Source organism: Merops nubicus, unplaced genomic scaffold (genome assembly GCF_000691845.1).
Source record: "Merops nubicus isolate BGI_N331 unplaced genomic scaffold, ASM69184v1 scaffold961, whole genome shotgun sequence".
NCBI classification, from domain to species: Eukaryota; Metazoa; Chordata; class Aves; order Coraciiformes; family Meropidae; genus Merops; species Merops nubicus.
In genome coordinates this window covers 19,122-27,683 of record NW_008588769.1, presented here as the reverse complement: position 1 = coordinate 27,683, position 8,562 = coordinate 19,122, and positions in this window count along the sequence as shown.

Sequence of the window (8,562 nt, the reverse complement as noted above, 5' to 3'; positions counted from 1 at the left end):
TAGAAACTAGGCAAGGATGACAGGCAAGCTTGTAGATATCTAGTAGTTAGGGAAATGTTGGGAAGAAGGTTGTACTTGATGATCCTAGAGGTCCTTTCCAATCATAGTGATTCTATCCTATGATTCTGTGTGGTTAGTAGTAAATTAACTTGTGCTGAAGCTTTCTCTGAACACACCTGCTGCACACTGACTCCTGTTGAGCCATCACAATATTCCTTCCTAGTACAGCAAATTCTCCTCATTTAACTGCCTTCCAGAACAAACCACAGACTGTTGGTGTTAATAAGGTAGATGGTGAAGCATTGATTATTGGTTTGACCTAATTAACTTCGTGATGTTAAACAACAGTCAGTGGTAGAAACAGCCGCAAGTGCTTTACCCTCGAGGGATTTTGTAACTGCAGAAATGGTCTTCTAGCATACAAGAGGAAATCTGTGTGGTGCTTGGAGGTGAAGAGCTATCCCTGGCCTTACATCTTGCATGGCATGAAGTGCCATCTTGATGTGGATCTATTGCAAAACCCTGCAACCATGCAGGAGAAAGAAGAGCAAATTTATTTCAGGAAATTCACCCTCTGCATTGGCCAGAACATTTCTCTTCTGATGAAAGGGGAAGATCTCAGTGTGGCTGTTGAGCTCTCTTGGCTCAGGTAATCTTGACAGGATGATTTTGTAGGCAAAGCAATAAACCTGTTTTTGTTAAAGTGCTTGGCGTGGACATTGGTAATGATGAATGTGGCCCTTGAGCAATATTTAATCTTCATTATCCAGCTGCTTCATGTATATATATATATGCACACATATTTATATACACACAACCCTTATTTCAAGGATGGTTATATTAATGTTCCTTAACAAATGTTAAGGAGTTCAGAAGAGGCTTATCCACAGCTTACCTACAACCTGTCTGAATTAGTGTGCCAGGTTTTTTTCAGACATTTTCACTTATTTCCAATTTCTGTTTTCTTCCCTACGTTTTTAAGTCCAGTCTTTATAAATCATCTAGGAAGGTCCAATACTATTACTTTATCAGTTTAGCTCGGCTGAAAGTCAATGTACTCTACATGGGGACAAAAATCTACCAGAACTGATGCTTTCAGGTATGCATTGCCCTCCCCCCCCAACAGACTTAAATGAAGTAAAGGTTCATTAGGAAGATGCAAAGTAATTAGGAAGAGAATTATCTGTGACTTGCAAAGGAAGTTTCCAAGCTTTCTCATTGTCTTTTTACAGATTCAGAATTGCTGAAGAAATAAAACAGTTTTCTGACTGGGAACATTATGGTACTGTGAAAACTAATAAACATGTGGATTATATTGCTATAAAATCTGTACTTCATTAAGGGTAAAAATGATAGCAATATTGTAGAGTCTCCTTCTCTGGAGGAATTACAAACCCACCTGGACATGATCCTGGTCAACCTGCTCTGGATGACCCTGATGGAGCAGGGGGGTTGGACTAGATGATCCCCAGAGGTCCCTTCCAACTCCTGCCATGGTGAGATTCTCTAATACTGTGTGGTTCATTTTTGAATTGAGAGCACAAAATTATTTTGAAAAGTGACTGTGTTTTGCAAAATTGTAAGTTAAGGACAGAGAGGTTAAAAGCCCGAATTTTGGAAGTATGGAGCTGTTAGAGTTCCACTTGAAGTCAAGGTGAGCTGTAAGTGCTCAGCACATCTGTAACACAAACTTGTCCAGGAAGTCAGCCAACCTGAGAGTAGAATTCACATCTCTTCACCCTCTTGTCTATGCTCAGTCCCTTAAACTATGTGTATGCTCCAATATATATTTAACTATTAAAATAATAATTACAAACCCATATGGTAATTGGTTTAAATTGTTTTTGATGCAGGTTGTGTGGAATTATGGGTAGGTGCCATGTGCCTTGGGAGCTCATGGATGGTCTCGTGGGGGTGTTACCATGGTAACAGTATTTCCAAGCAGTGGATTTACAAAGGAAAGGGAAAAAGAGGAGTCTTGTGCATTATGTAGGTTGTCAATACATGTTCAAACACAGGGAATACAGATGGGGTGCTTCTTAATGAAGTTATTATTGTGCTCCCTCAGCATAATAATGATGCAGTAAAAGGTATTGGTTGGCAGTGGAAAGCTAGAGGTAAAGTCAAAGCAGTAGGGTATGTAACTCTCCACCACAACCTCGTTTTCTTTGCAGTTGCTATTCTGTCTGTCCTGTGACAGCTGCAGTGTGGCTGCACATCTAAGGAAACTACTATTGGGAAAGTGTTTTGTGTTTTCATTTGTATTTTGATACTGACAAAATGGCCAAGTCTTCAAGTGGCCACTTATTTCTTGCTGTGAAGGTTAACCACATTTAGAGATGGGCAGGAATATTTTGACAAAGTCTTGGTCTTCAAAGACACTGGTTTTTTGAAGCCCAAATATTTACATGTTTGTATAAACTTTCAGCAAAATAAAAACATGAGCACCTTCTGAGCTGTCTAATTTCCAGGAAGATGTGCTGGACATGTTGCTCTGAGTCTGTGATTTCAAGACTTCCTGTGAGCTGGGAGATGATGATCTGGGAGAGCCTGAGCTCCAGGGGGGAATTCCTGTAGATTGAGCACTGGCTTTGGAGCAGAAACTTTCAAATTCCCTCACTTGGTGGAGGTCTCAGGGCTCCCAGGTGGAGCTTTGGAGCTGAACAACTTGAGAAGCATCAGTAATCCTGCCTGGGGTCATAGTATCCAGATCATCTGTGTTCCTGATCGTTGGTCCAGGGTGCTGCAAAACCTGTCAGTATTCCCTGCTATGTAGATAATGTGGTTTGATTAGAATAAATGGTATTTTTTCTCCTCCCCTGAGGAGTTTCAGAAAGTCTAGTTTCTGGTTTGTGTCAGAACAGATTGCATCACAGTTCTGGATGCAGATCTCCCATTTTCCTCTTAGCGAGGTTTCTGTGTTTTTCATTCTGTCTGCTCTGAGGGAAAGGGAGAGCCAGGGGGAAGTGAGGACAGCAGTATCTTCATCTTTAGAAGTGGGGAACTCTCATACCACAGTGGACTATAGCTCTAAAAAGAATTAAAACAAGGGAATGGACAAGTAGGGTAGAAGCTCCCACTTGCCAGCTTTGGATTTAGAGTTTCTCCGTGCTAAAGAACAAGTGCAAATCCCAGCAAAAGTGTGAAAGGAAAAATTGTTGCTCTAGAACATAGAATCACTGTGGTTGGATAAGACCTCTAGGATCATCAAGTCCAACCACCATCTCACCATTTCGCTATCTACTAGACCACAGCCTCAAGTGCTGCATCTACATGGTTTTTGAAGACCTCCAGGGACGATGATTCCACCACCTCCCTGGGCAGCCCGTTCCAGTGCCTCACCACTCTCCCAGTGAATAACTTAGCCCAAATAGCCAGTTGAAACCGCCCCTGCTGCAACTTGAGGCCATTTCCTCTCATCCTGTCATTAGTAATTTGGGAGAAGAGACCAACACGAGCCTCACTACAACCTTTCCTGTTCCTTACTATATTTATTACCTCAAGGACACGCTTGTCCATCGTGCAATGTGTAATTTCTGTTACTGTAAATCTAAATGGTGGTCATCATGTTTTCTTTGTTTTGCTTTTGCTGCTTGAGATTTTAGGCTTTTATTGTGAGCTCTCTGTATATCTCTAGAGACCTGCCAAGAACTGTTCATCTGAAATCCCCTGTTATAAAGATAATGTGCAGTTTTAAATTGCAGTGTATTTAGAGATATTTGGGCCAGCGATTATCTACATATTTAAGTCATAGAAAAGAAAAATTAAGAGATAAACACTGCAGGAGGTATATAAATGGACACTAAAGGCTTTTAAATGGTCGTCCTTGCTTTCATATTCCTCTTTCTTAGCATTTTATTACTTACAGCTGGCAAAATGGTTGTCACAGGATGTTTTGCCAAGAGTTAAATCCATTTAACACTCTGATCATGCCTCCTGAATCAGTAAACATTAAGTCCTTAGAAAGCATATTTGGCAGAGCAAAGATTTTATTGTTTCTTTTTACTTTTGTGGACAAAGCTGTCACTTCTGTTTGCCTTTCTGCTTGTCATATGTTCTCTGAAATTTAGCTGATGTAAAGCAAATGGTGCAAGATTATTTTTATTTCCCCCAGTGAAACCTTGGAGGATCACATATAATCAAATGCCCTAATCCTGGATATAATGATGTGTCCTCCTGTGAACTGGATGGGGTTAGTGTCACTTGTTTATCTCATCTGCTTTGTGAGAAATCAAACTGTTGGTCTTGGAAATAGCTACTGTAGACACTTGGATTTTGAAAACAACCCCACATGATTTTATGGAATCATAAACAGGACAAGAAAGAATTGCAAGGCTTCATCCACTCTGTCTCTTGGGTATGATGCAGGGCCAAATAGTCTTACTCTGTTCTTGACAGGTATTTGCCCAGTGTGCTCCGAAAACATCCAGGGGTGGTAATTCTACCACGGTTGCATGCAGCCTGCCTCATTGTTTGACTACCCTTGCCACTAGAAAGTTGCATTTTTCCCCCAAGTCTTCTATTCTTGTCCCCTGCTGCTTCTTAAGCCATTATTTCCCTTTCTGTTCTCAGAGTGGATAGGGAGATTAAAACATTGCCTTTCCTTTAATAACTGCCTTTTATATATTTGAAGATTCTTATCCTGTCTTCCCTCACTGTAAGAGGAGGGCTGATTTTCCTTCATCCTTTGATCAAGTTTTCTAGATCTGGTCATTCTTGCTGTTTGCTTCTGAATGCCTTTTGGTAGGTCTACATCTTTCCTGAAGTACCATGCTTAAACCTGTGCATTGCTGCAGAATGAGTTTTAACCATGTGCAGGTGAGCAGGAGATTGATCAGCTTGGAGTATCTCACAGATTCTATTCCTCTGTTATACATTCCAGGTAGCGGGGAAATGGTTGGCAGCAGCAGAAGGGAAAGAAGAGGTTTTAAAGGCCAGGTGTCTTTCACCTTTCTAAAATGAATGGTTTGTCAGACAGCACTGGGCTAATCACATGAGTAAGACAGGGAAGATTCTGACTTCAATAAATGCTATCACTTTATGTCATCTCAACTTTTTAAAATACATTGAGGGAGTTTTAATGCATTTTTTTATCTGATTTTAATTTAATATAGTTTCACATCTGGCTAAGTAGAGATAAGTATGCTGGTTATTTCAAAGTTTACGAAGTTGCTAGGTCAGTATTTTTCAGCCAGGGCTTCGTAATAGTCATTGTAACACCAGAGCTAACAAAGTGGAATTTGCAGCTGTAATCCGTGGAGGATCCTGTTAGCACTTCTGCATTGCTAATTCTGACAATAGTAACCTACTGCAGTTTGATAAGGTTTTCATTAATGCAGCACGGGCCTGTGTCCCAGTTTCACATGGCTTTAATATTAATGGCAACATGCCTGAGACGAGCTCACATTTAAATGTCAGTAGAATTGGTGGGTGGACCAAGATGAGAATAAATTTTTCACATACAAACAGATGCATTAATGATTTTCTGTAAGACTTTTAACTTTTGGGAATGGCACTTGTATACCTGACAAGAAGCTCTAAGTGTGGTAGGAGAATGTTGCAATATGCCTGATTATTTATTTATTTATTTTTCCAGTCTGCAGGAGTAACACATGTCTATTTAGATTTCTTATGTAAAGGAGTAATTTAAATCTAACCTCTGACTGTAAATATCAAAGATATTTTAAAAAAAAACAGGCTTTTTTTTTTTTATAAATTCAGGGAAAGGTCACCTATGAATATTTCATTAGCCAAATTCATTACTAAATTTAATCTAATCTAATCACTCTTCATCTCAACTACAATTAAAATAGAAAATGGGCTGCATCCACTCTGAGATATTCAAAGGCAACAATTAATAAAATAATATTTCAAATGAATTTTACTGTGCAGTGTTGCTGTTTATATGAAATACATTTAAATTAATAAGGAAAGGTCAATTTAATTCCTATTCAACCTTGCTAGTCTTGTTAAAGATGTGTTTGGCCTGAATATGAAACTTGGCCCAGTTTTTTTTTTACCTGAGTTCCTTTGATGTGATGATATACAGCATGCAAAGAGAAATGCAAAAGAGTGATAAAAAGATTTTCTGTGCTGGAAAATCTAACGGAGAAGATGAAATGCTGAAGACCTGTGAATGAAAGACACAACAGGATTCTTTGTGCTTCTCCCAGCCCCCTCTAACTGTGTTTTTTTTGTCTGAATGAATTATTAGTTTCTCCCTGACTTCCTATAATTTGAGTGACACACTGCATGTATAAGATCGCAGGAATGTGAAGCAAAATGTAGAATTAGCCTATGGAAATCATGCATCTGTGTTCAGGGTTTTTTTTTTTCTATGTTCAGATTTCATGTTTAGATTTTTCTCAGCCTGACTGTCGTGTGTAGCTGTCACCAAACTGTTACCATTGCCTGGATAAGTGTTTTCATTCACTCTCTGTGCCCAAGAAAGTGGAAATTTTAAATACTCCAGATCTGAGAGGGCCAGCTTTGGACTGCAGTTACATCCTCAACATGCTCAGCTGGGAGCTGGGTGGAGCCTGTGCTAGAAGCCAACTATCTGAAAGAAGAAAGAAGTTATTTGTTTTCAAAGACATTAGGTGTAACACATATTTTCTTCATATATTTCTCAAAACCGTGTTGCACATTCAGTGGCATTATGAAAAGCATGATGGAAAAATGCACTGATACCCATGGGAGTCTCTTTGTTGGTTTAAGATCAGACTAATAAGAACTCTGTTCTGTTGTGGAGGAAACATTGACCCCACCCTCCAATATGCCAAGGATGGCAGGACTGTCACTCCAGGATCCAGTCCTCAAGTGAATGAAGCTGATGTGCTGCTGCATCATAAACCCAGACATTACAAAATCTCCTTGCTCCATGGGTGTGTAGTGACACTGATTCCTGAGAGGAATGAGACATAATTACTTATGCACTGTGTGTGAATAGCATGAGGCTTCCCCTTCCAAGGTGACATTAGTGCTGAGTTTCGTTGAACGTGTAGATGTTCTCCTGAGACAAGATGAACCTCAGTTTTCTGTGTCAACATTGTAGCCATTGAAGTGGGCACCAGAGGTGGGATAAAGGGTTCCTAGTTTCTTTGGGAACCATCACTACACTCCAGACAGTGCTGATGGTGACTGGAAATTACACGGATGAAGATGACTGGGGTGGTCTCTGCTCTGGGGCAGCTGGATTGGCTTGTTTCAAACAGGGACCAGATGGACTTCACACTTCTCATACAGCTGTTACTGAGATCCTCTGTTACTCTCCTTTCTGATTTTATTCTGAAGTTTCTCTCCATTTTTTTAAAATAAAGCCTTCATTGACTTTTCAGCAATCAGCTTTGAGAGAAACACTTAAATATGCCAGCAACATGGTCTGGAAAGACCTGTTGGGTAGGACTTTTATTCTTGAACATTGAGCTGTCAGTGTCTTCCTGTACTCAATTACTTGTCTTGCAACCTTCAGAAATACCTGTAGAGAAGGAAACCAGGGATCTCTTCCAGTTTAACGTGTTGATTGCTTATGTACACACAGCTGTAGTAAGATAGTTGCAAATGCGTGTTGAATATGATGATAAATTCTCATTAGAATGTTGCTTTTTCAGTCTCTACAAGTTAACAAAAGGGCCAGAAGTTATGCAAAGGAGAAAAAAGAAACCTTAACAGTTAAGACATATAAATACCTTAACAAGTCTATATTAGTATTGCACAATTCTTGATTCAGCCAGCAAAGTGTAAAAAGTAAACATATAGGATGCTATGAGAAGTAAATTAGATTGAAAAAAATCAGGTTTAGTGTTTCAGAATGGGATTAGCACAGGGAAGAAAAGTTTTAAATATGATTATAAGCTAGCAGCTATGGGTTATTTACTTCATTTGGGATGTTGAGGAGAGGAGAATGGGATATTAATCTTTAATATAATTTAAACATTGGGGGAGGAAATTTCAAATAGTTATGACACTATTGATTGCACTGAAGAATGTAGAAAACATGGCTTTATCTAATATGTAAGTCTAAAAACATGCTTGGCATAGGTTGCAACCTCTTCAATTATTTTTGTGGAATACCTGCATGAAAGGAGGCTGAGTTGAAAGCTTCAGTCATTAGCCCAATGCTGAAGGAGCTGATGTCCTCATAACAGTTACTTTACAATGTCTAAAGATTTTCAGTGTGTAGGCTCATTGGTTTATAAAAATATCTGAAATGCTTAGCGACTGGGCGACAGGAGTGATAAGGTCTTAGTTACATGTCTGACATCTAGAAGACTGATATCTACACAGTGTGGCTGTCTACAAACATAAACCAACATAACATTTACCATTAATCTAGAGACATCAACACTTGAGATTAGGACTGTTAACTCTTTCAGTTAGAAGCATAGATTTAAGACTAATTACTCTAGGCTGAAAGATTATTGCATTGATGGCCATGATAAAGTATTGTATTTTCTTCACTGTGTTGCTGATTTTGTTTGTTGTCTAGCTGTAAACTGTGAAAGGAAAGAGAAAGGGAAAGCTCAGCTGTACCAAAATATAGGTGAATATTGACCTGACTGT